This window comes from Urocitellus parryii, unplaced genomic scaffold, assembly GCF_045843805.1.
Source record: "Urocitellus parryii isolate mUroPar1 unplaced genomic scaffold, mUroPar1.hap1 Scaffold_43, whole genome shotgun sequence".
NCBI lineage: Eukaryota > Metazoa > Chordata > Mammalia > Rodentia > Sciuridae > Urocitellus > Urocitellus parryii.
Genome location: NW_027553833.1, coordinates 612,898 through 638,333, shown reverse-complemented (window position 1 = coordinate 638,333; position 25,436 = coordinate 612,898). Strand labels below are relative to the sequence as shown.

Below are 25,436 nucleotides of genomic sequence, written 5' to 3'. Positions count from 1 at the left end.
AGCGTGTCGAAGCGGAAGGAGCCCTAGATTTGAATCAGAAGATTTGTGAGCAACTCAGCTGCTGAGTATTGTGAAGACCCAGAGCACACTGTTTGCTTTTCTAAGTCTTCTTGTCTATAAAACAGAGGTAACGTCAGCCTCCCAGTCTATGGTGAAGACTCCATGGGAAACAAAGTCCTACATATGAATGTCTGGGCACACACAAGTGCACAGTCAATGACCACTTCCTCCTCTCCACAGGGATTAAGAATGTCATTGACATGCCTTACTTCATGTGCTTATTATGACCTTACATTCATGCAGAAGGTGCCTGATGAGTTTATTGACATTAATTGAAGGAATCCCCCTTCAATTATGACTGGGAGATCACAAGAGCAGTGGTAAGAGAGATGGATGCGTATTTTTTTCTACAAAAATAAAATTCTTTTAAGAGTTAATCCACACAAGGGCATATCTAGGAGCCAGCTGATTTACTTAAATAGTGTCACATTTTCTTAAAATTAATTTGCCCTTCATGTGCAAGACAAGGTCCCTTCCTCTCGAAATCCACTTGTAGTCAGGGTGGTCATGTGTGTGTGTGTGTGTGTGTGTGTGTGTGTGTGTGTGTGTGTGTGTTTCTCCACAGCCTGGCTCTGGATGAGGCCTTACTGGAAATGACCTGGAGCCTTTGATGAGAGGCTCAAGCCGTCCAGCTACCTCCCGGGTCAGACTCTGGGCCCCAGGAACCCCTTGCCCTGGGCCTGCCCTCAAGGAATGATTCATAATTAAGAGGAAAACCTCGTTCTCTTGTGTCTTCCTCCTCCTCGGAGGGGAAGGTGGAGGGGTGGCAGGGGGATGGGGGAGCAGACTGGAGCCTGGGATTTTGATTTAGAGGCCCCATTATCCACACTCTTAAAAAAATAACTGAATCTTTTCCTTTTTTATCTTGACCAATCTCATTTCACGCTCCAGAAGAGGAAGGGAGGGAGGGAGGGAGTCCGGGGCCAGGAGGGAGAGAGGAGTCAGTATTCTGTATTTTCAACGCTGCATTAAGCACATCGCCACGGTAACCAGGCGGCAACAAGTGCCAGCTCAGCAGGTTCCCAGGGAGCACTGGGTCTGCTTCCCTCCTCCTTCTCCTGCCCCTCCTCTGCCCAGGAGAGCCCAGCCCACCTGCCTTGCACAGGGTGCCCAGAGCAGGTGGTCAGCAGAGGGAAGTGGACGTGCCAAGTCTCTGGGTGCAGAGCCAGGGAAGCAGACCCAGGGCTGGCATGGGGTTCACACATGCCCTGAGTTCAGAGTCCCCTCCATGAGCTAAAGTCCCCCGGACCTCTCTGGGCAGTGGAAGTATCTCCGTTCTAGCCCATTCACCCCAGGGTCTGCCTCATAGGCTCCTAGATGACAGAGACTTTCTCAAAGAAATCCCCATTGTCCTCATTTGTTCAGACCTTGACACTACAAGTCACCACTGGATGACAACTGGCAGATAAAGAACCCCAAATGCCTGGCACGCAGATTCCAAGCCAGTTCAACCAAGGATGGAAACCCCTAGCTCATCTCAGGCTCCTTAGACCTAGAACCTGGGAACCAGGATCCTGCTCATGCAGAATGAGTGAGTGGGAGATGAGAAGGCTGTATTTCAATCCCATCACCATCACCATCATCAATGTTCGGATCTCATGAAGGGATGAGATTGCAATTCATCAAATTAAATCACTCCGTGACAAGGGTGCTCCGAGGTCGGGCTCAGTTTTGGCTTAGGGCCTTTGGTCCCCGAAGCACACTCCATTATTATCCATCGAAGTGATGGAAGAGGTCAGGGAGCTTGGACTTGAACATGGGTCTGTCTGAGCCCCGCCCTTTCCATCATGGTGGGGACATGGGCTATTTGGGAAGGAGGCGGCCAAGCTGGGGGCTAGAGAAGGAGCCAGGAGGGCACAGGGGCATCTTCTCCAGGTGTGCACAAGGTGCCCCTTGGGTCCATCACCCTTCAGTGCCCTTTGGCAAGCCTATGTATGGGATACGGTCTGTCTCCTGCCCCTCCTTTGCAATGTCCCTGCACCTCCCCCATGTGGCCCCTCCCCTTACCTGCCACCATGCCTGCGATGGCAGAAGAGGCATAGCTGCCCTGTCCACTGGTGGGGATGTGGGGCGGGTATCCGGGCAGTGTGGGCCCCACCATCTCTCTCCCTGGAAAAACACAGCAGAGTCATCAGTCGGTCAGTGGGGCTCCTGGGCTCGACGTCTGTTCTCCTTGAGTTCAGCAAGGCCCTGATGCCATTCCTGCCTTTGCCCTCCTCCTCTGAGCCCAAGCCCTTGCCTCTGTCAGGACAGAGGCTCTCCAGGCAGCAAGGACTTGAACAGCACTGTTCTGTTCCCTGTTCTCCAATGGCTTCATCGCCATGAGTGTTATTCATATCATGATCCTGGAGGCCAGGGGATAGTCTGCGAGTCTTCCTGATCCCTGTGCCCAGCACAGCCGTCGGCACACCCCGCCTAAGTGTGTGCACAGAGACCAGAGTCTCAGCATCTTCTCCAGCTTCCGCTCAGAGGGTTAAGAGCAGACATTACCCATCAACCACCACCCTTTCCACTGAACCAGAGAGTGGGGTTCTTCTCCTTGACTTGGCCTTCCAGGGGAATATAATCTATCAGAGATGCAAGGGACACAAAACCCACTGCCTAACCCTAACCTAAGAGGAGACATGGCTGAGGGATGATTAGCTTTTACAGGTGACCACCAGCTGCACATCGGTCACCTGCATTTCTGAAAAAAATGAAAACTTTCTCAGCGACACGGATGTTACTGGGACATCTGTGTTATCTGTTACACAGAGAACTTGTGGGACATAACCATGCTGTGGTGACACCAGGGGAACTCTGTGAAGACCCTTCTCCCTGGCTCTGTGTCTCCTCTGAATCAGGAAGTGAAAGCTTTCCATTTAGGAGACGCAGATGACCTGGTGATGTTCTCCCCACCGACCCCCTGCCTGACAGCCAGGGTCCCTCACCTGTTCCCCTCTGCTACCACCCCTAGGTGCTGCACTCCAGGTCAGCATCTGGCTCACCCCCAGGTTCTGTGACAGAGATGGCATAGCCCGGTTTGCCCAGGGGGAACCAGGTGCTGACCGTATCCAAGCACATTTATTACTAATGTCCATTTCACTTTCAAACTGCTGCTGTTGCGTGATGAATTATTTGGCCCTCCGTGGTCTCTGTGGTGTCTACAGGGTCCCAGTGTCAGCAATATGGTTTTTTAGGCTTGTTAATTATTCACTGTGAGTTTGTCCTGTGCACTGGAGACATTTAGCAGCACCCTGGCTTCTGTCTACTAGAGTCCAGTAGCAGTTCCCACCTGTGTGACAACCCAGTGTCTCCTGACACTGCCGTGTGTCACTAGCGGGGAGGAACCGGGGCAAAGACACTCCAGGTTGAGACCTCTGTGTTAGGTTATGACCCAGATGCCTTCTGCCTCCCTCATGGAGGCCAAGTTTTCCTCCCAGGCTCCATGGGCTCCCTGTGAGCCCTGCCCACCACCTTCCCAGGGCCACCTCCTCAGGGCCACTACTTGCCCAGGTTTCCTCCCCTGGGTGCCCTGAGGCCTTCACACAGCAGCCCCTTGGACAGGTGCCTGGTAATGAGGGATGGGAGGTCTGTCCATGGAGCCCAGTAAATTCTCAACTCCTCAGTGACCTCATCTCCCTGACTTCTCACTCCGGAGATTCCCCAAGGACATCTCAACATTCCAACAATACTGAGTAAGTGCTGTGTGCCAGGAAACCTCTAAGCACCTGGGGACACAGCAGACAGCAAGAGTGACCATGTATCAAGGACAGGCAGTAAGTCAAGATGGGGAAGAGGCTGGCATGGGCATTTGGAGCCAGGCCCAAGGAGCCAACGGACAAGACCCTGTGCCCTCAGCCTGGGGATCAGAGGACTGGGGGGGTCCTCATCTCACTTCTGTATCCAATCTTCTGCGTGCCCTTGCCAGGCACGTATGTGCCCTAATCCTATTGATCTACAAGTAAAATGGGATCGAATAAACCTCACGTGCCTTATTACCATTCCCCTGAAGTTGTCAACATACGCCATACCCAGGTTTCCATGCTACAGATGGACTCGGATCAGTGCAGGGAGCACACCTTAGAAATGGCCACATCAGTAGACCTTGCAGAATAAACCCTCTTTGCAATGAGCTGTCAGCTATTTGAAGCTATGGGAGGGTCCTACCTGAACGCCACCCCTCACCTGTTGACTTTCACTGCAGGGTCTGGCCATGTCTGATGCTGGACCAAACAGGGTGGGACCCATTGGGATCCTTGAGGTGGGCTCTATTCACCTTGACCCAGGGTCATCAGGGGAACATGGGAGGGTTGGAGCAGAGTAAGGAGAAGGGAACAGTGGCATATTTAGAAGGAGAAGAGAAACGGGCAGAAGCATACCATGGGGACACCTGAGCTTCCTGGGAAGGACAGTGCCATCTGACCGACCCTCAGACTCAGACCAGTGGGCCCAGGGAGCAGAGGCCAGCCAGGCAGTGGGGACCACGAAGGGAGAGTGGGAAGGTGGAGGGGTGGTGGCATGGGGGAGAGGTGGAAGAGGGTGGTGGTGGCCGACCAGGCCTGACACTTTCTTCCCTCCTCCTTCCCCACAGAGGGGGATGGGGAGTCCTCTAGATCCAGACTGTGGATGGGGGAAAAATCCCTCCAAACCACGTCTTCCTGCCTGTCACATGGGCCTAACTTGGGAGAGCTGATGACTGGGTTCACCTTCTCCTGGATTGGTGGGCAGGGGCGTCCCAGCACAGTGAGCTAAGAAGGACACGGAGGCAGCCTGTGTCTGCCATGACTGGGGACAGGGTGGTGGGGACCAGTCTGGGCTCACAGGACACCTCTCTGCTAGTGCTCTTCTGTCCCTGGCGGCCTCAGGTCCCTGCTCCCCCCTTCCAGACCTCATCCTGGGGCTTTCCCTCCGCTGACCCTGGGCTCTGGAGCTGTGCAGTGCAGTGGGCAGACTCCGGGGCACACATTCCATTAGGCCACAAGTACCCCTCCCCCAGCACGAGTCCCCACACTGCCCCTGCAAATGGAATTCCTTGTCCTCCATCCCCTATGTTCTGATATTTTAATGTTCCTCTCCCTGGAGTCACCTCATTTCCTTTCTGGATCACCTGCCAGAGCAGAACTGGACACATTCCTCCCATGATACCTGGCCCTCCTGGAAAATGCTCTCCCGTGGCCCTCACCCAATTGTGCAGCCCTAGCCTATCCCAGCAACCCAGAACCCTCTTGGCCCCAACTCCTTAAAAAATTGGGGATGTGCAGGCTGGGAGTTAGCTCATGGTAGAGTACATGCCTAGCATGTGTAAGGGCCTGGGTTCCATCCCTAGCACTGGAAAATAATAATATTTCTCCCAGAAAGCCAACAACCTTGCTTCCTTCTTAGAAACCAAACAGCAGATGCCATGAGCTTAAAATATGTTCCAGAACAGCCTAACTCTCTCTCTCTTTTTTAAGACTCTTCATCCTTAATTTGTGTAATTCCATCTCCTCTGCATACAACATATTTCCAATGTGGCCTTATTTTTAAGAAGTTGACATAGGCCCAGGCCCAAGTTGACTGGCTGGGAGGTGGGATTCTCTAAGACATCTCTAGCACCCCAGGATCATTGGTATGTATTCTAGAGAGTGGCAGAGCTGGGCGGGAAGACCTTAGCTGGAGGAATGCAGAGGGTAGAGGTGACTTCAGACTATTTCATTTGCCCCCTTTGATGTCTGCCCTCTGTGTGACCCCTTTTCAATTCCTTATCTTGTTCTGATAGCATGGAGAATTATGGCAACCCAGAAATCTCTTTGGCAGGACTAAATATAATTTTGCACAAAAGGACGGAGGAGGGTAATGAGCTCTTTGATGATAAAACCTAAATCAAGCTTTCTGATCAGCTGAGCTGCAGTCAGCCTTGGAGCAGCAGGGCAAGATTGGCCTTGATGTTACTGGCAGGGCCGGGCTGCGGGATCCGCACTGGGATGTGGACTGGGCTGTCCAAAGAGGACTGGCAGGCATCTCAGGGGCAGTCTATTCCCTAATGCTTCCTCCTTCTTGAAGCTGAGACTCAGAAGGGAAGTCACCCTGGACATCACACTAACAGAGCTACCAGCTTTGGAATGCTGCTCAGTGGAAGCAGGTAAAGGGGTTGCAGGAAATGGCAGGAGGTCCTCGGGACACACAGTAGAGGGGAGCCAGGAAGGTCCATGCAGGTCACAGCTGAGCTGATTATGGAATGGAAACTTCCAGACGGTCCCTCCTCTCCCTGTCTGCAGAATTTCCTAGGAGAGCTCGGTCTGCTTCCTTTCCTTTCTTTCAAATTTCACCTCTTCTAGGTCTGCAGCCCCCCAGACCCTTGAGCTCATGCCCCTCTGGTCCTCCTCTGTCCTATCCTGTCCTCTGAGACCTCCCACCAGGGCTCAGCCTTGTTAGGAATATAGGTCCAACTTTGACCATAGGCCTCAGCTAGACAGTGTGAAGAGCTCCAGGCCAATACCCCGAGGTCAGCACGGTTGCCAGCCATTGCCTGCCTGCCCTTCAACTGCAGGACTGGCTTGGCTCCTTGAACAGCAGCCCTGACTTGCTTCCTGCTCCCAGCCACCTGCCTGGACCCAGTCCCTCCAAGCCTGGACACCCCTTGCCCTTCTTGGGGCCCTTGCCTCTGTGCTGAATCTCCAGCTCTGGGGCCAGCCACTGGTCTCCATGAGTGCTCACACCTGAAGTGCAACAGCATCTGGGCCTGGCTTTGAGGTCACCTGCCAGGACATGACAGTGCTGTATATCTGGCTGCCTGCTGCCTCAGGGACCACCTGCTGTCTATTGCCAGCTGCTTGGTCCTGTGGGTTGGATCAGCTCCCTGTCCCACAGCTGGCTTGAGTGGGCTTGTCCACTAAATGAAAAGCCAAAGATCCAATAAAATGTTGGTTGACTGCACTTGCAGCCTTCCTTAAAAGGGTCCTGGGGAGGCCGGGCATGGTGGTGCACACCAGTAATCCCTGGGAGGCTGAGGCAGGAGGATAGCGAGTTTAAAACCAGCCTCAGCAAAAGTGAGGTGTAAGCAACTCAGTGAGACCCTGTCTCTAAATAAAATATAAATAGGGCTGGGGACATGGCTCAGTGGTCAAGGGCCCCTGAGTTCAATCTCGGGTACCAAAATAATAATAATAATAATAATTTTTAAAAGGGAGGTCTTGGGGAGGGGAGAGAGTGTGGAGGGGGCCTTAGGATCAGGGAGTTGGCCCTGGGCTGTTGTGTGGGCTCTGATGTACCAGCATCCAGCCTCCATCTGCCCTTCCCTCTTTCTCACTAGCCCTGCCATGCCTTTCTGCAGCTCACACAGGAAAGAACTGTTCCCCATCGTCTCTCCCAGTCCCACCTACTTCTCCACTGACCTACCTCCTGCCATTCCACAGGCACCTGAGTTTGCCCAGGGACTGGTCCGTCCACCCCACAGCACATTCGAGCCTCCTCTACTCCTCCTTTCCTTCCACTGTCTGTCTGACACCATTTCACTCAGACCACAGCTTTTCTTCTTTAGTCCTCTGGTCAAGACGAATGACCCATCTCTGCTGAATTCATCCTCTTGACATTGCAAACTCTGGAGTCAACATTTTTTCCCTCACATCAGCCCTTAAACATTGCCTCTCTGCCCACTCTCTGAATGTCCATCTCCACCAACAGGACCTCCTGGCTTACAGGTGGGGATGCACTGGGAAGGGAAAAAATTCTAGGTGCTAGGGAGTAAACACAGGGTGGGTTACGAGAAAGGATCCGTGCACTTGACTCAGAGATCTCTCTGGGCTGGTAGAGGTGCTGGCCCTCTGGGACAGTGGCTTCACATCCAAAGGCTCTCTAGGGGCAAAGCCTACTCAAACAGCACAGCCCTTCACTGAGCTAGCTGGGATACCTGGTGCCCATAAAGAACTTCATTTCAAGACAACCTGTGAGGTCCAGCATATGTGAAAGCACGGTGCAGATGGCCGGTCTGACTCTGGGTTGTCTCTGTACCAGGTGTCCTTGCCCTCTTGCCCTGGTCTCTGCTCTAGCCTCTCAGGGTAGTCAGGATGGGAGCAAGGGCAAGGAGGCATTCTCTCTGTCCCTAAATGCCTGCACACCTTGGAGACAGCTCCAACACAAGGGAGACGGGTCTCTGCTGAGCTAATAGTTGCCTGGTTGGCCTCCTGCCTGGCTGGTCCACATCTGAAGTAGTTCGTTTCTGTGGATGCCCTTCAGACTTCACTGGGAGTCTCTGTCTCTGCCCAAGACAAACCTGGACTTTTACACACAGCACAGGCCCTGGCTGGCTGGGTGGATGCCCTTCTGTCAGGGATATAGAGAACCTGAGGACTGGCCCTGGGATGCAGGTCCAGCCTCGGATGCAGGATACATGCTCCCACCTGTGGATGGGCAAGCTTCTCCTTTTCCGTGCAGGGCAAGGTTTTCTCCAGGTGGCTTGAACCTGCTTCTAGCTCTCAGTGTTTTAAAGCAGGTGAGGTTCCTAACAGGAGGCCCGTCAGGGCCCCCCCTTACTCGGTTGAACGATGCAGGAGCATTCTCTGCTGGCCCTGCCTTGTGCAAATGGGGAGAGCTACATCACAGAGGCCCAGATGGAACTGGCCCCCATTCCTTTTGAGGACTTTGATCCAGAAAGGATCAAAGGTCACTGTCTTTGCTCTATGCGGTTTTCTTCTTCCCCCATTTTTTTTAACTTTAAGACCAAGACCAAATGTCCCCAGTTTCAGCATCTGGCTCCTTGCCTTTGGGTCCCTGTTCTTCCACGGGGTCCTGGGGGGCCTGCACCACTCCCTGGCAACCCCAGAGCGCCTGACCCTTCGTAGCCTGTCCAGACCGCACCGGAACCGCGCCTGGGCGCCGCCACCTCCGCCAAGTCGCGGGACACAAAGCCGCGGTGCTGGCCCAGGTGGGGCAGGGGACCTGGGCCAGCCCGAGGCCCTCCCTCCCCCCGCGTACCTGCACGGGGACCTCCCTGTCGTACCTGAGAGGAGGGCCTGGCCCGTGAACTGCCCATACACGGAGGCAGCATGGGGAAAGGCATTGAAGGGCGGGACCGAGGCGCCCGCGGGGCCCTGGGCGCGGACTTGCTGCAGATCCAAAAAGGCGGAGCTAGATAAAGAGGAAGGGGTGGAGCTAGAACTGGACAGCTCGGGGCTTTCCTGCTTTATGGCGAAGTGTGAATGAGGATCTGCCGGAGGGAGGGAGACAACAAGGAGAGAGGGGTGTGAGATGGCGGGGCGGGCACATGCACAACAGCCATGGATGCGGCCTGCGGCGGGTGGGCGGGCGGCAGGTGGCCGTGGGCCCGCAGGTGCCGCCTGTGCCCGCAGGAGGGCGCCAGGAGACCCAGGAGGTGGGCTGAGGCATGCCCCCTTGTCCCCCTGGAGGCCCAGCCTGCAGCCCACCTCTCCTCTCCCGGCTGGGGCCACAGACGCTCCTCCTGACACCAGCCACATCTGCCTTCCCCTGCCCTCCAGCCGCCCTCGCAGCTGGGCCCGGGTGGCCCAGGCACCTTGGCATCCTACCTGCCACCACGGGGTAGCTCTGGTGAGTCGACAGGTTGCGCCCCAGGGGCGTGTTGGAAGGGGTCAAGGTGGCCTTCCCATCCTCCAGGGTGCTGTTGAGCAAGGGCAGCGGGTAGAGGCCCTGCAGGGGAAAGAGGAATCAGTAGGGCACAGGGAGGCCCTGGCTAAGTTTTCCAGAGCCTGCAGCCTGTCTCTGCACATGAGGGCCCTAATCTCCCCCAGGAAAGGCCCCTTTCCTCCTTGGCTCCTGGTGTCCCTTGTTCCAGGTGGCCTGTTGAAGGAATTCCTATTCTGCAACTCAAAGCCTGCTGTTCTCCAAGTCCCACAGTGTGAGTGCCTCTTCCAGGCCCCAGAGTTCAAGGTTGGCTGGTGGAAGGAGAGTCCAGGTACAGGATGGCTGGTGTCCTTTAAGGAACTGTGTCCTGGCTGGACACTGGTCTCTCCTTGTCCCCTCACATGGTTTGAGCATGGTCAATGCCAGTGGCTGGAACAGGCAGTTCACAGTCCTGCACACCACTATTTATGTATTCACCTTCAAATAGAAAATGCAGGCACAGTGGGTCCCAGTGGCATACAGGAGGCTGAGGCAAGAGGGTGGCTTGAGTTCAAAGCCCGCCTCAGCAAAAGCAAGGCACTAAGCAACTCAGTGAGACCCTGTCTCCAAATAAAATACAAAATGGGGTAGCTCAGTGGTTGAGTGCCCCTGAGTTCAATCCCCAGCAACAGCAACAACAACAAAAAAAAAAGAAAAGAAAAGAAAAGAAAATGAGGCACAGAGAGGTTCAGAAACTCCACACCCTCCCCTGTGGGCTGGAGACGGGATCAGATTCCAGTGCCCTGCTGTGTCACCTGCTGCCCTAAACTGGATGACATCCTGACCACTTCTTACACTAATATTGGGGTTTTGCCTGTCAATCTCATGGAGTCCCCCCCTCCCCAGTCCCTTGACATGAGTGCATGTGACCATGTCTGTTTGGTACATGTAGAGGCTGGACCACGAGGGTAAATGTCCCTGTTTTGTCCTAAACCTAGGACATCAGAGTCTGACTCTGGTCCACAGGACAGGTGCATTCTCTCTCCAAAGCCAAGCCAAAAGCAGCATGCAGATTCTGCTTGAAAGATGCTTGCTGTTCATTTTGGTTGCAAATCTTTATCAGGTGCTCTTGGTTATTTCCACTGAGCAGGGCTTTCCATAAAGCTGCAGCACTTTCTGGTTGCATGCTGGGCACCTTTGGAAGCTGCAGGCAATTCTGGAGGGCACCAGGGCACCATTAGCATGTAGCAGCAATTACTGACTAAGTGGTGCTCTGGTTCCATGCCTTCCGAGGGCTCTAACTCCCAGGCAGGGCGGAGTTGCTCAGAGCCTGGCCTGGCTTAATGAAATTGAATAAAATCCCTAAATTCTAGACAGTGTAAGAAAAATTTGAAAGGCCTTTGGTTGAGTTGATTTGATATCAAAATATTTACTCAAGATATTTCTAGTCTCCAAAAACCAGGCTATTCAATGAAAGAAGAAAAAAGAAACAACTAGAGTCTAACGTTTTTGAATAGCTTAAACATCTCAGAGATGACTGGATTGTTTTCTGGGGTTGAACCTAGATTTGGGGCACAGCTGCACAATGCTTCAGAACTCAGGCAAGCCAAGGCGTTTAGTCTACTTGACTTCCTGCATCCTTGCTCTCACCTGTGTGAGCAGGTGGGAATCAGACCTAGTCCTGAACTCCCCTATTTCAATAGACCTAGGATCTACTTGACTGATGTGAAGAGTGAATGAGATATTATCTACAAACTTATATGCAACATTCATCCCAGAATGCTTGCTGACAACAGATGCTCAATGAGCAGTTATGATAGATATTATTTGGGGGTTTGGGGAAGAGTCAGAAGCTGCCAAATTCTTGGTCTCTGGCATCATAATATCCACGCTCTGTTGGTCCGCTTCTTGGTGGGCTTGTGAACTAGCAGAAGGAGAGCTCTACGGGTTTCTGATGATGCTCCCTAGTAAAACAGCAACCAGGACAGAGGCCACCAGAAGTTCCCGTTAAACTTTTCCCCCCGATTGTTTTTCCAGACAAGAAGCTGGTGTCTTTGCCCCATGCTAAGGTCAAGTGTGAGAATCAGTGCTTTGCTCTTGGATCCCCCAGCCAGAGGGCCTCTCTGTGCTCATGTGTGAGAACACAGTGTTACTCTGGAAGCACAGTCAGTACCAAAGGCTGGGGAGGCAGGGGCTCAGACCTAAGAAGCCCTGGGCACAGGCTGGGTTCTCCGTGCCTCTCACCACCCAGCCAGGTGCCTGAGAGAAGGAGTGATTCACAGTCTGCACCTGGATTTCCTCCTCTGTAGGCTGCCTGGTGGTGGCAGTTTGAAGGTTTTCAGATGCTTTTGCTTGGTCTTCATTCAAACCAGGATGTATATGGAAGCATCTTTTCCAAGCAGGTAAAGTGGCACCATCTGAATAAACCCGGGGCTGATAGGCCTGAGCCTGGCAGCCATCTATTTCCTCAAGCCTTTGCCTGCTCTCTGGGTCTGGGCTATCTCCACACACAGGACTGGGTGGTCCCTGAGGTCCCCTCTAGCTCTGAGAGCCTCTCATTCCTGGATCTCCCGAATATGTATGCCAGCAGGGTCCAGGGGCTGTCTGTAGCCAGGCAGAGTCCTTTGGGTGTGAGGTTGGAGCCAGGAAATGGCTCTGGGGACCCAGCAGGTGCCCAGGTGTTATCAGGGGGTTTCTTTGCTCTCTGGGGCAGCTGGAGCTGCACTCTGGTTTCTGCAGGCTTGCTCCCACAGAGAGGCCATCCGATAGGCCACTATGGATGCCCTGTCCCCTCCTGGAGCTGTGCCGACCCTTGGATGAGCACCCAGGCCCTCTCCCAGGTCTGCCGATGGCCAGCTCTCTCTGCACCCCTCATCGTTGTCACAGCCAAGGCTGATAAAATCGCTGACGCAGATCGACTGCCCAGCTGTGGGGCTGGCTGGGGGCCAGCAGTCCAGCCAGCCACTGGCGACTGTTCAGTTGATCATTGGCGGCACCCCCTACTGTCCTACTTAGATCTTAAAGGTGTACATACACACACATAGTCTCGCCTCCGTTCTGGATCAGCGTGGGCCCCCCAGAGATGCTCCTCAGCGGGCTGACTTGGGGGCCAGACTCAATGCTCCCCAGACAATATGAACCCAGGGCTCAGTGGTTGCCAGCGAGGCAGAGGCTCTGCTGGCCTCGGGAAGGGACCTCTCACATCTCGCTCAGCTTTTCCCAGAGGCCAACCTGTCCTGGGTGCTGGGAAGAAAGACTCCCAGCAGCTGGTGACCTACTGTCCCGATTTCCCCAGGTGCCTCTGTGCCCTCTTGGGACAGCCTTGAGTGGCTATTCCAAGAGGCACACAGAGTTCGGTGCTGGGGACGAGAGCCACGGCTGACAGCCACGGCCGAGAGCCTGTGCCACCCTCCAGACACCACTGTGCCTCGCTGCGCCCACTAGGTCCTTTCCATGCACCTGAGAAGTCCCCAGGAGCCACGTGTGGGTCGCAGGACCAGAGACAGGGGACGGAGCACGTCTGAGGGGCAGGGGTGGATTTGCAGAGCGGCGTTGAGCTGAGTCATAGCGGCCAAGTGGTATTTTTCCAGGAGGAGAAGTAGGAGGAAAGGCATTCTCCGAGGAGGGCACATGGTGTGCCAGGGCAGAGGGGTGTGGACGAGGGTGGCATGCTTGGGGACATGAGTAATGCAGGCTCATGGGGTGTGCAAGGGGAGGTGGGGCCAGAAGGGTGCTCAGGTCATAGTGGGAAGGCCACTTGACAGTGACAACGTCCGGCCCTGATAGCACAGAGATGGCACCCCTGGCTATGCCACCCACCCTTAAAGGGACAGGCTCCAAGGTGAGGGCAGGCAAGAGGCCAGGAGTGGAGCTGCCGGAGCACCCAGGGAAATCGAGGCTAGAGGCTGCGTGGAGCAGGTGCCCCAGCCCCCAGCCCCAGAGCTCTGCGGACTCAGCCTGGCTCACCTGCTCGCCTTTGGTGTGGCCGGGGGAGGCATAGGCCTCGGGGTAGTGCTGCCGCTCGAACGGGCACTCTAGCGGCTCCAGGTGGTGCTGGCTGAAGGCGTCCGTGTGCAGGTGCTTCCGGGGCCCGCTGCTGCTGCTCTGGGAGTCAATGCTGAGCCGGCAGCTATCCTGGTCACCTGCGTGGCCAGGCAGGGAGAAGGCTTTCAGGGGACCCATCCACCCATCCCGGGGGCCAAGAGCCGGGCTCCAGGTCTGGGCCTGCGACCCTGCAAGGGTCAGACCCCAAGTGTCCCCGCCCATCCCCCAGGACTCACTGTCATCCATTTTCCTCTTGCTGTCGCTGCCAGGCTGGGCGATTCCCAGGAGCCCGTTGATGGAGTAGGTGGAGCCCAGGGAGTCTGACTACGGGGACTCAGGGGGCGTGCCGGTGGAGCTGGGGACTGCAGTGGGCGAGAGGGAGAGTGTCAAGCTGAGGGAGTGTCCCCAGCCCCTGCAGCCATCCTGGAGGGACCAGCTGGCCACGTGGTGACCCGAGCCCTGAGCCCTGGTGGCAGCTGGAGTCACCCATGCCTGTCCTTTCCACCTCTCTGTGTCCACGGGACCTTCCATGGGGACCAAGACAGGCTTGTCAACTCGACAGCTCCGTCCACGCAGGGGCTGGGGCAGGTGGGTGGCGTGGGTGCTGGGATGCATCTGGGGGCTCCTGGGGGACGCGGTGGGGATCTGTGTGCCAGGGGTTTTGTGAGCTTCCAAGCCCCCAGAACTCACTCAGTGTGTGTCCTGGACTCAGGGACTTGGTGGCCACGCAGCTGTCCATGGGGAGGTTAAACGGTTGCTGCACTTTGGTCCGGATGATTCTGCGAGGAAGAACAAAACGTCACTAGAGAAAGAGGAGGAAACAGGCCCCAGCGCTGCCCAGGTGGGTGGCCTTTCTGACACTCCACTGGTCACCTCAGAGGGGTTTCCGCCTCAGCTAGTCCACATCCATTATGGTGAGGATGCGAGGTGTCCCTAAAGCTCAGGTGTGAGACAATGCCAGAAGGTTCAGAAGAGAAATGGCTGGGGTGACAGCTTCAGCCCAGCCAGTGAACTGACCCCTGCTGGGGTGAGCTGATGGCAGCTGAGGTGGTAGGTGTGGCTGGGCAGGTGGGCATGGGGCTGGCCCTGGGTTACATACTTGTATCTGGCGAGTGGAGTCTCTCTCTGCTTCCTGATCCCCATGTGAGCCTCTTCCCTCCACCACACTCTCCTGCTATGATGTTTAGCCTCACTCCAGCCTGAGGAATGGAGCCTGCTGTCTATGGACTGAGACCTCTGAAACCGTGGGCCCTCAATAATTCTTCCTCCTCTATAGAGGTGATGCTCGGGTCATTTAGTCACAGCAATGAGAAAGCTAACTAGAACAACATCCAAATCCCCGATCTCTGTCTTCACACCGGCCCTGCCTGTGTCCTCATGTCATGTTGGAAACATCGGTCACTCAAGGTCAAGTGCAGAAGGGGCATCTGCCTGCCCCTCCCAATCAAGCTCGTCCCCAAGTTCTGTGGATTTGACCTTGATAACCTCTCCAGCCTTGATCCTTCCTTGATAACCTCAGCGCATGCCAACAGTGTTCTTTCCCACCACGGGCACTCATGGCCCACCCCATCCACTCTTGACCCTTTCCAATCGACTCACCCTATTGGGGCAAGGTGAGATTTTTGAAATGCAAGTCAGCATCCTGCTTAAAATCTGACAAGGGCTCCGAAGTCAAAAGCAAAGAGTATATAACTTGGCACCAACCCCTCAGCATGCCTCAGGTTCCCTTCCCTCTGTCTATTGGCTCTCCTTTAGCTTTTTGTATAAGACTGTGTTAGCCACAGGGCATTTGAATGTCTCAGACATTTCCTTTGCTCCTTTTTGACTAGTCAGCTCTTCTTCCTTGCCTCTTACTCAGGGGAAGCCTTTCATAACCCCATAAAGTCACCCTGTGCTGGTCCACATGCCCCCATGTTCCTGTCCTTAGCAGGACTTGGAACTGCATTTTTATAGTGTCTGTGTGGGTACTGGGTTTGCATCTATGCTCCCATTAGACTGTAAGCTGTACAGGGGAGGAATTTTGTGTCCCCGGGGCTGCAGGTGACTGGTAACTGAGTGAGTGATGAATAATGGATGAAGAGTAAGCGCTTGATGGGCTGTAGCTATCTGCAGGGCTGAACAGATGACCAGGTGCTTGAATGGGGCCAGGAGAGTGGTCAGGAGATGACCAGTTCAGGAACATTCTTTGGTCCAATGAAAGAGGATGTGGTATCTGAGGAAGGAAGGTGCAGATGGGGGTCCCTGTGGAGTGGGGCAGGGGGAGGTTGCCTCCAGTGTGGAGAGAGGAGGTGGGGGAACAACTGTGGGAACGGAGAGGTCCTGCCAACTCTGCAGCCCAAGGCCCGAGTCCCTCTGGGTTGGGCCCCTGCTTGGTTCCTTCATGATCCCAAAGCCAGGCCCCCACCCAAGGCCAGAGGCTGCAGTCTCTCACCTGTTGATGGAGCTGACACTGGGCACGGTGTCATTGTCACAGATGCCCTCGGCCAGGAGCCGGTCCCTGATCTCCCAGGCAAACATGGTGGGGTTCTGCCGCTTGTAATCCCCGATCTTCTCCACCACCTTGGGGGTGGCCACCTTGGGCTTGGAGCCCCATATCACTCCAGGCCGGATGCTTCCAGTCTCGTAGTACCTACTCCAATAGAGAACCCCAAAGAATTACCCAATAAGCAGGGGGTCTTTGGGGGGGGATGTCTCCAGAGCCTCCCCGCCTCTGTCTGTCTGAAGCTTCTGGGGAGGGCCATGGGAGTGAGGTGCCCAAGGCTGCCTCCGGCACCTGGCGTGCCCAGAACTGTCCACATCCCTTTCTTGAGGAGGCTCATGCTGCCTCCAAACCAGAGCCCTCTGCTGGACGCCCCGGCTCCTCTCCTTGCCTTACCTCTGTCCAGGCTCTGCCTGCCCCCATCAGGGCCAGGGTCATGAGGTATCCCCTGTAAGGAGGGGCATCTTGGCTGGGCCCAGTGGGAACCGTGGGGCACAGTGGCGGTTTCTCTGGGCTGAAGGCTGACTGATCTTCTCCTTGACCATCCTGCTTCCACTGCCGGTGTGAGGCTGGTCCTCTGGACTCTGGAGGCCAGCCTTGGGGATCCCTGGCCAGGCTCAGTCCCTCAAGCTGAGCCTGCTGGCATCCAGCCTCTGCCCCGCTCTCTGCTGTGGCAGATGGGTGGCCTGGGTCAGGACATCCTCCCCTCCCTGCTGTAGACACCCTCTTCTGCCATCGGGGCCAAACTCTTCCAAATTCTGTTGGTCACTAGTGACCAGAGCTCCCCTCCTGTCTGGGACTCCACAGCCATCTCGGAAATCCCCTCTCCTGGACCCCAACCTGACAGCCCAGGGCAGGGAGTCGGGGTTTGCAGGGTTCACTTACAGCCAGGCCCTTTGCCTCCTGGCACCCGGGGTCCCCCTGAATCCACGTGCGGGGTGGAGGAGGGGGACGGGTGCATGGAACTACCTCAAAACCCAGAGTCCTCCAGGGCGAGGCATTTCTGCTGGAAGCCTGTGCTGCCCCTGCCCCCCTGAAGTAGTTCCCCACCTGGTTGCAGGGGGAAGGTGGGGGCCTAGACCCAGTCCCCTAAATCAGTCTGAGCTGGAGCACAGACACTTAATTTTATTGTTATGTTTAAGTTTCTTCCAGGGCAGCTGGGGCTGAGGGCCACCATGTTGGGTGCTTATAGAGCAACAGTGCCCAGGGGTCCTGAGTGTCACCTCATAAGAATCCCAGCCTCTAGGCCTGACTCCCAGAGAGGCTACTCAGGGAGGCCGAGTTGGGCCTGGAGACTGAGCAAGCCACTCCCTTGCTTCTGTCGCAGGGGCACAAACCCAGACGTCCCCCTTGCAGTGGTTAGACCCCAGGAGCCTTCTCTACTGTGGGGCCTTCCTAGGGGCCCCATTTCCCTAGGTGTCACCAGAGAAGGAACTGGGGGGTGAGTCTCCTGTATGAAGAGCAAAGACGGCTGCAGAAACAAGACATGGGTAAAGGATAAAAAGGAGCCGGGCGCAGTGGTGCACCCTGTCATCCCAGCAGCTCAGGAGGCCGAGGCAGGAGGATGGCGAGGTCAAGGCGAGCCTCAGCAGTGGTGAGGCGCTAGGCAACTCAGTGAGACTCTGTCTCCAAATAAAATAGAAAATAGGGCTGGGGATGGGGCTCAGTGGTCAAGTGCCCTGAGTTCAGTCCTGTTAACCCCCTTTCCCCCCAAAAGAGAGAAGCCAAAGGAAGGAGAAACAGGCAGAGAAGGAAGCGAGGACAGGAAACAGCAGGAGGCCATAGCGGGCAGAGGCGCCACCACACCCTGTCCGGGTCCCAGGACTGAAGCTGGACGTGGGAGGCCAGCTCTGCAGAGCGTGGGGGCGCACTGAACTGCGAGCTTACCTGCCGAGGATCTTGCTCACGCAGCCGTGGCTGACGCGGAGCTGGCGAGAGATGTCGCAGGGCCTCACGCCCTGGTGGGCCAGGTCCACGATGCGCTGGCGCATCACTTCGGGCAGGGGTCTGCCGTTCACAAAGGCCCCTCCCAGCTGGTTCAGCCCACCATGGCCTGGAAACACAACACCCCGGGGAGAGTGGTCAGGATCAGGCGGGGAGGTGGGGAAGCATAGGCCGCAGGTGTGCGACCATGACTGAGCCCCGATGACTGAGCCCCGCCGTGACTGAGCTCCAACTTGGAGTCCCACCTCCTGGACGGGGCACCAGTGGTCCTTATGCTCAGACCCGACGCCCACTGCTGGTTCCAGAGGGGAGCAGCATGCCCTGGGGGCCCTTGGGGCCTGTCCTGTCTCCTTCTGACCAAGCCCTTCACTCCAGACACCAAGCCCCTTCCTTCCTCTGAAGGCAGGTAAGGAGAAATACTCAGGGTGTCCTTGTGTCCTCGGTGTCCTAGGGGGACCCTCTCCTCCCTGGGTCTCCTTTCCTTTTCTATGAAATGAGGGCTCAGGAGGAGATCCATAGTCTCCCCATTTCTCTTTAAACCACAGAAATGGTGTTGAAACCCGGTCACAAACAAACACCAAAGAATGAACACAGAGCTTCTCTGGTTGAGCTGGGGGGAGTGGACCCCAGCCCTGACGGCGGGTGTCCTGCCTGAGAGAGCCTCAGGGTTTCTCCTCTAACAGGTCAGAGCACTAAAATGGTGGGCAGAGGCCTGGCTGGGGACCCCATGGGCTCCAGGACGGCCCCGTCAGGCCGCAGACTCTCAGCTGCTTTCCTGCTCTGGCCTCGGTCCTCCTCCATTCTGAGCCCATTCTCTCAGCAGACCTGAGCTGACTGAGTGCCCACTCTGTGCCAGCCGCGGTGGGAGGCTCATGGTCACTGAGGTAAATATGGCAGACCCCAGCCCGCTCTCGCCTCATGGCTTTATTATAGTAGAATCCCAAAGTAGCAAACAGTCCCTTGGAACCAGAGGAGGGGACCTGGCCCCTGTCAGGGAATCACAGAAGGGTTTCTGGAAAGTCGAAGCTGAGGCCAAAGGTAAAGAGGTGCCCGCCGAGTGGCAGAAGAAGGAGAAAACTATTCCGGGCAGTGGAACAGCGTATGCAAAGGCTTTGAGGCCAGAGAGCACCATCGGTCAGACTCCCTGACATATTCCACTCCATGAAACCACCCAGTGGGGCTAATTTTAGGACTCAGATCTCCACTTATTCAACCAGGGGACTGGGATCAGGAGAATTTTAGCGACTTGATTTACATGACTCATTTGAGACTCAAGACTATACCAGAAAGAGCCAGGATCCACCCGAAGTCTGAGGCTCAGACTGGAGCTGCTCCCAGGCTACCCAATGGCTCAGTGGCCAGAGCTGGCCGGTGAGGTGTGGGACTGGCCTGCAGTCCTTTCTGAAGGTGCTGTGGCCTGGGTAGGGAAGGTCTTTTCACACCAGAGCATGATTTGGTGGATGACCTGGAGGTGGTCAGAACCCCGGGGTGGGAGTCAGAGAGAGCCGGCAGGCAAGAAGGAGCCATGACCAGGCCCCTGTGGGAGCCAGTGGAGTCTATTTATGACTGCGGGCGGGAAGGGTCTTAGCTGGGCACCGAGTGCCTTTCATTGCCCAGTGATAGCATGTTTTGAGCTGCCTGTCCATGTCCTCAGGGGCTCCAGCGGCCTTCAGCAGAACAGCTTTCTTAAAACAAAGGGTTGTGAGCCTCAGCGAGGCCCAGACAGTGGGAAGAGCGGCCCTCACGCTGGCCCCTCGGGCCACGCATCTCCCCCACTTGCCATTGTACTGCCCTTTGGATCTTTTGGGCCCCGAGGCTAAACCAAAGGGGTGCTGGACAATTTCCCAAACAGACACGACCTGCTAGGTCCAGCTTTGCCCCCATTTTCCAGAACTACCGATGCCCATACGAGGAGGAGGCTTGGGTGTTTGTGCCAAGGCCAAGAACCACGATTCCTGCCTCCACCTGACCCGTTCCAATCTCATCCTTTGAGAAGGTGGGTTTGGGGTTGGTTTGCCACCCCAGTGTTTCTGTCTATTGAACAGTTAACGTGACTTCTCGTCGTGTCTGCTGCTGTCCTGGGACAAGTGCCACAAGAAGACGAGGATGGACGTGGAGAAGTGTTGGGTGGCTGAAAATCCTGATAGAAATGAGAATGTTTTTCTGATTTTGTTTTTTGTTCACATGGCCGAGGGCTCTGACCCAGGCAAGGCCCCAGGTCTTTCCAACGTAAGTGTGTGTCAGAATCACTAAGGAGGTTGGCAAAAATGGCTGGACTCAAGGCTGTTTCTGAATTAGTAGGTCTATGACGGAACCAAGAATCTGTGTTTCTAAGAAGTTTCCAGAAGGTGTGACTGTTACTAGTCTGAGACCACACGGAGGTCCCTGGTTTAGGCCAGGTAATGGCTGGTGAAGACAATTTTAAGAGAATGACTCTGCTTGTTCCCCTTTCCTCCAACCCCTTCTCCTAACAAGTATTCTTTATGTACTTTGGTTTTCTTTTTCTTTCTTTTTTTTTTTTTTTTTGTACTAGGGATTGAGCCCGGGGTCACTTAACCACTGAGCCACATCCCCAGCCCTTTTTGGTTTTTGATTTTAAAACAGGGTCTCTCTAAGTTGCTTAGGGCCTTGATGAATTGCTGAGGCTGGCCTTGAACTTGCCAGCCTCCTGCCTCAGCCGCTGGAGCCGTTGATTACTGGTGTGTGCCACCAAGCTGGGCTTGTACTTTGGATTTCATTTCTTTTAAACTCAATGACCCATCCACCAAGTGCCAATCATGACTGAGATACCAAGTGCTGAGGCTCAAACCTTGATGCTGTCCCTTGGGTCCTTAAACCCTTTCAGTGGATACAATCAGATAAATTGGGAATTGCCATGTCAGAGGGAGAAGTCCCCAAGAGAGGTCAGTCCAGCTGTGAAGTGATCGGAGGGCAGTTGCAGGGAGGAGAGACTAGGAGGTGACCCAGGAAGGCATTTCCACAGGAAGCAGGAGCAAATCCCATGTGTAAAGTCTTGGTGACTTGGAGAAGTTGAGAGGCATGGACAGGCAGGAAGGTGAGCTGGAGAGGGCTGGCAGCTGCGGATGAAGTGGCTCCTATGGTTTGAGGTTTTGAACCGAGTCCCTGCAATGGAAGGACTTTCATCTTTCCTGTGTCCGGTGTGGGGGAGTGGACTTTTCTAGGTGAGTCACCACCAAACACCCAGAGGTGGGTGCAGGCTTCCTTCCTGCCCTGGGGAGTGGCCTGGTGCCCACTGCGCTGACCCCCTGTCTATGCTGCTCTGCAGACGGGTGGGCCTGAGGCCAGAAGCCAGCAGTGAATAGGAGCCCCTGGCTGGGCGCGAGGCGGGTGCAGGGAAGGTGTGAGCCAGTAAGAGATCTGAGGTTTAAGCAAAGACCCTTTACCTTCTAGAGGGGCGTGGGTGGGGAGGGGTGGGTGTGGAGAAGGAAGACCTGTGGCCCTGGCCGGATGCTGCAGACAGGGGGCCAGAGCTTTCTCAGGTCCAAGGGGACTTAACCTTAGCTCTACGTGGGGCTTGCTCTCTCCTTTGGGAAGGTGATGTTAAGAGAGGTGTAGGGCCATCTTTATAATTTTTTCACCACTTAGAAGACTCTAAAGAGCAGGGACAGGAGAAGAAAAAGGAGGCTGATGTCCCGAGAGTCTCATTACATGCACTGATATCAAACCTTCAAGATGCAGGAAGACTTCTCCCATGCCCTGGAGTTCTTTGCTCACGTTCCCGTCACAGATCAACTGCGTGAACAGAAGCTTTATCTAGTGTGGATTCCTGTGCATTCCTCAAGGGCAGGGCCTGTCTTTGTCTCCCTAACACCTGGTGCACAGTTTAATCAACGCCTGCACACACATGAGACAAAAACGTGCTCTGCATTGTCGGGGTGGTGGCAGTGATTCGGGGATCTCCTGTGGTGACCCCCAAGTCCCAGACTCCAGCACCACCCCTGGTCTCCATCTCAGCCTGGCCTGTGTTCCAACGTTCCCCGAATGCTCACCTGCAGGTCTGTGGTCTCTACGCCCTCCAAGTTTCTCCCTTTCCAGAGTCAAGTCCATGCCTTCTGCTTCAATGTGCTCCCAAAGAAAGTGTCCCAGAACCGTGAAACCCCAGGGCCCCACCTGCAGAGCAGATTAGCCCATCACCCATGAGGTCATGGGTCACCTAGACACAGATCCTCAGATTGGGACGAAAAGAGCAGAAATGCAGGAAAGCAGCACCCTGTGTCTGCTGCACCCCAGTGTGCTGGGTGGCCCTGGGGATCTCTGTGCTTCCCTTTGTCCTCCTCACGGGACTGGAGAAGAGAAGGTCTGAGGAAAGCTCAGACCTCAGAATCTCATTGATTCCTCCTCCTCCAACCTGTTCTAGAACCTGAGATTCCATAAAGTGTCCCCCAGGGTGTTTTGGTTTGTGTTTGTCTTTGTTTTGAGACAGGATCTCACTAAGTTGCCCAGGATGGCCTTGAACTTCCGATGCTTCTGCCTCAGCCTCTGGGAGCTGGGATTACAGATATGCCCCATGGGGCCAGGCTTTCTTTTATATTGTCTATCTCCTTTCTACTCAGTCCTTCCTCTGCAGCTACAAATGCAATTAAGTTACTCCGTGTTGCCTCCCCAGCCCTTGCCTTGGAAAAAAATTATTTTCTTGACCATGATACTCTTTATATATATATAACTTGTACATGAGACTGAACCCAGGGGTGCTTAACCACTAGCCCCTGCCCCAGCCCATTTTGGGTATTTTATTTAGAGACAGGGTCTTGCTAAGTGGCTTACGGCCTCGCTAATTGCTGAGGTTGGCCTTGAACTTGGAGATCCTCCTGCCTCAGTCTCAGGCGTGCACCACATCTGACTTTCCTGTTTTCAACCCCATTTTAAGAAGCAGGCAAATGTGCTGCTCCCGTTCCCTTCTTTCCTCCCACTGGCCTTGCTGCCTCCTGCTGGGCATGTGCATCCGCACTTGGCCATGGAGGTAGTGCATGGCCAGGTGGGGGCTGCCCGAGGCCATGTTCTCTCTTTCCAAGGGGCTTCCACACAAGGCTGTCCACTGGCTCCTTGGACCTTCAGTCTGGGCTTTTCAATCTTTTTTCCAGCTTTTGCTCCACCATGTCTGTTGCGCCCCCAGGTTTCTCTCAAATCTCGGGGCTGCTCCACTCCGAGGCTCTCCTTGGCGGTTCACTCTCACTCTTCTACTACCACCCGTCTTCCGAGGCATTGTGGGTGTCCCAGGTGTCTCTAGGTCTTCCTGCCACTTGCACATTCAGCTTCCTGTTGGAAATATCCACTTAGGCAATAGAGAGGCTGCTTCTCTTGTGTTGGCTGGTGACCGCAGTGCCCTGCAAGCGTTGAGCTTGTCACCTTCTGTGGCACCCTCTGGATTTGGCTTCTGCATGTCCTGGGAACTATTGGAGGATCCCCTACTGCAGGGCCCTTGCACATGCTGCTGCCTTGGCTTGGACCTCTTGTCTTATCTGTTGACTCTTGTGCATCTTGTGGAGCTCAGCTCTAGGTCACTTCTTCCAGGGGCTCTGCTTCATCCTGCAGAGCAGGTCAGGGTCTTGTTTAGATGTGCTCACAATATCCTTTACCTTTCTCCCACAGCCTCCATCAACATGCAGGATCAATAGGACTGTTTTTTGAGAAATTTGGTTGAAAACAATAGGAGGGGAGTTTTATAGTCAAGGGAACTTGGGGGAGGAGAACAGTGGCTGGTGAGGCTTCATGTGCTAGTTTAATTCTCTTGGTAGGTCCACAAGGAGGAGGAGAGGGCTTTAATACAGGGGATTGGTTTTCTGGGTGTTGGAGAAAAATAAGAGTATTAAGGAGGAACTGAGGTGATCTGAGATGCAAGGAGGAGAGAGGAAGGAGGGGGAGGAGGGATGGAGGCAGGGGAGGAGGGAGGAAGGAGGGAGAGGAGGGATAGAGGCAGGGGGAGGAGGGATGGAGGCAGAGGGAGGAAGGAGGGAGGCAGAGGGAGGAGGGAGGAAGGAAGGGGAGGAGGGAGGAGGGAGGCAGGGGAGGAGGGAGGGAGGCAGGGGAGGAGGGAGGGAGGCAGGGGGAGGAGGGATGGAGGCAGGAGGAGGAGGGATGGAGGTGGGGGAGGAGGGAGGAAGGAAGGGGAGGAGGGAGGGAGGCAGGGGGAGGAGGGATGGAGGGAGGCAGGGGGAGGAGGAAGGAAGGAGGGAGAGGAGGGATGAAGGCAGAGGGAGGAGGGAGGGAGGCAGAGGGAGGAGGGAGGGAGGCAGAGGGAGGAGGGAGGGAGGAAGGGGAGGAGGGAGGAGGGAGGCAGGGGAGGAGAGAGGGAGGCAGGGGGAGGAGGGATGGAGGCAGGAGCAGGAGGGATGGAGGCGGGGGAGGAGGGAGGAAGGAGAGGGAGGAGGGAGGGAGGCAGGGGGAGGAGGAAGGGAGGGGGGAGGAGGAAGGAAGGAGGAGGAGGAGGGAGGGAGGCAGGGGAGGAGGAAGGGAGGAGGGGGAGGAGGGAGGAAGGAAGGGGAGGAGGGAGGAAAGAGGGGGAAGAGGGAGGGAAGAGGGGTAGGAGGGAGGAAGGAGGGGGAGGAGGGAGGGAGGCAGGGGAAGGAGGGGGGAAAGAGGGGGAAGAGGGAGGGAGGCAGGGGAGGAGGGAAGAAGGAGGGGAGGGAGGGAGGGGGAGAAGGGAGGAAGGAGGGGGAGAAGGGAGGGAGGGAGGCAGGGATGGATGCAGGGAGGCAGAGAGGGAGGCAGGGGGAAGAGGGAGGGAGGCAGGGAGGCAGGCAGATCCACAGTCAGTCAGTGAAGCCCACACGCTCTTGGCCTCCAGCAGCTTGGCTTCCTCTGACGTGTGCTCTTCGAAGTGAAGGAGGTCTAGATCCCACAGCCCAGGAGGAGAGAGGCTGGCCTGCTGCTGAGGAGCCGGGGTGCGTGCGGGGCTTCCTGTGACTTCCACGCAGCCCTGGACGTCAACACTGGAGGTGTGCACACTTGCTGAGCCAAGTGTGCACACTTGGATGTGGTGGTGTGTTCTGTGGGAGCATGTTCTGCTGAGATAAGAAGCCTTCTCTCCATTTGACACCAGCGGGGAAACTGTCATTAATGGAGGTCTTTACATTCTGAGCCAAGAAGACCTGTCCTTCTAACTCTGGCGATAAAGGCTCTATGGAGGAGAGCGGGGGGACAGACTCTGTCCTCATGGTTTCCAGCAGAGTTGGGGCGATGTCAACATGCATTCAGGGGAAGATCCATGAGGGCCAGGCTAAGCTGGGGGGCACAGTGGATAAGAGTGCAAACTGCTCCTCCTGAGAACCAGAGAGCCCACTGAGGGGAGTTTTTGACAGCTCTGAGTGGCAATGCTGCCCCTTCAAGTCTGCCACTGTCCAGTTGGTATAAA

At 55.5% G+C, this 25,436-nt stretch overlaps 1 pseudogene; it reads right to left on the bottom strand.

Annotated features, from left to right (window-relative positions):
- Positions 1-25,436, bottom strand: part of LOC144252457 (paired box protein Pax-8-like) — a 42,282-nt pseudogene that overhangs the window by 5,714 nt on the left and 11,132 nt on the right.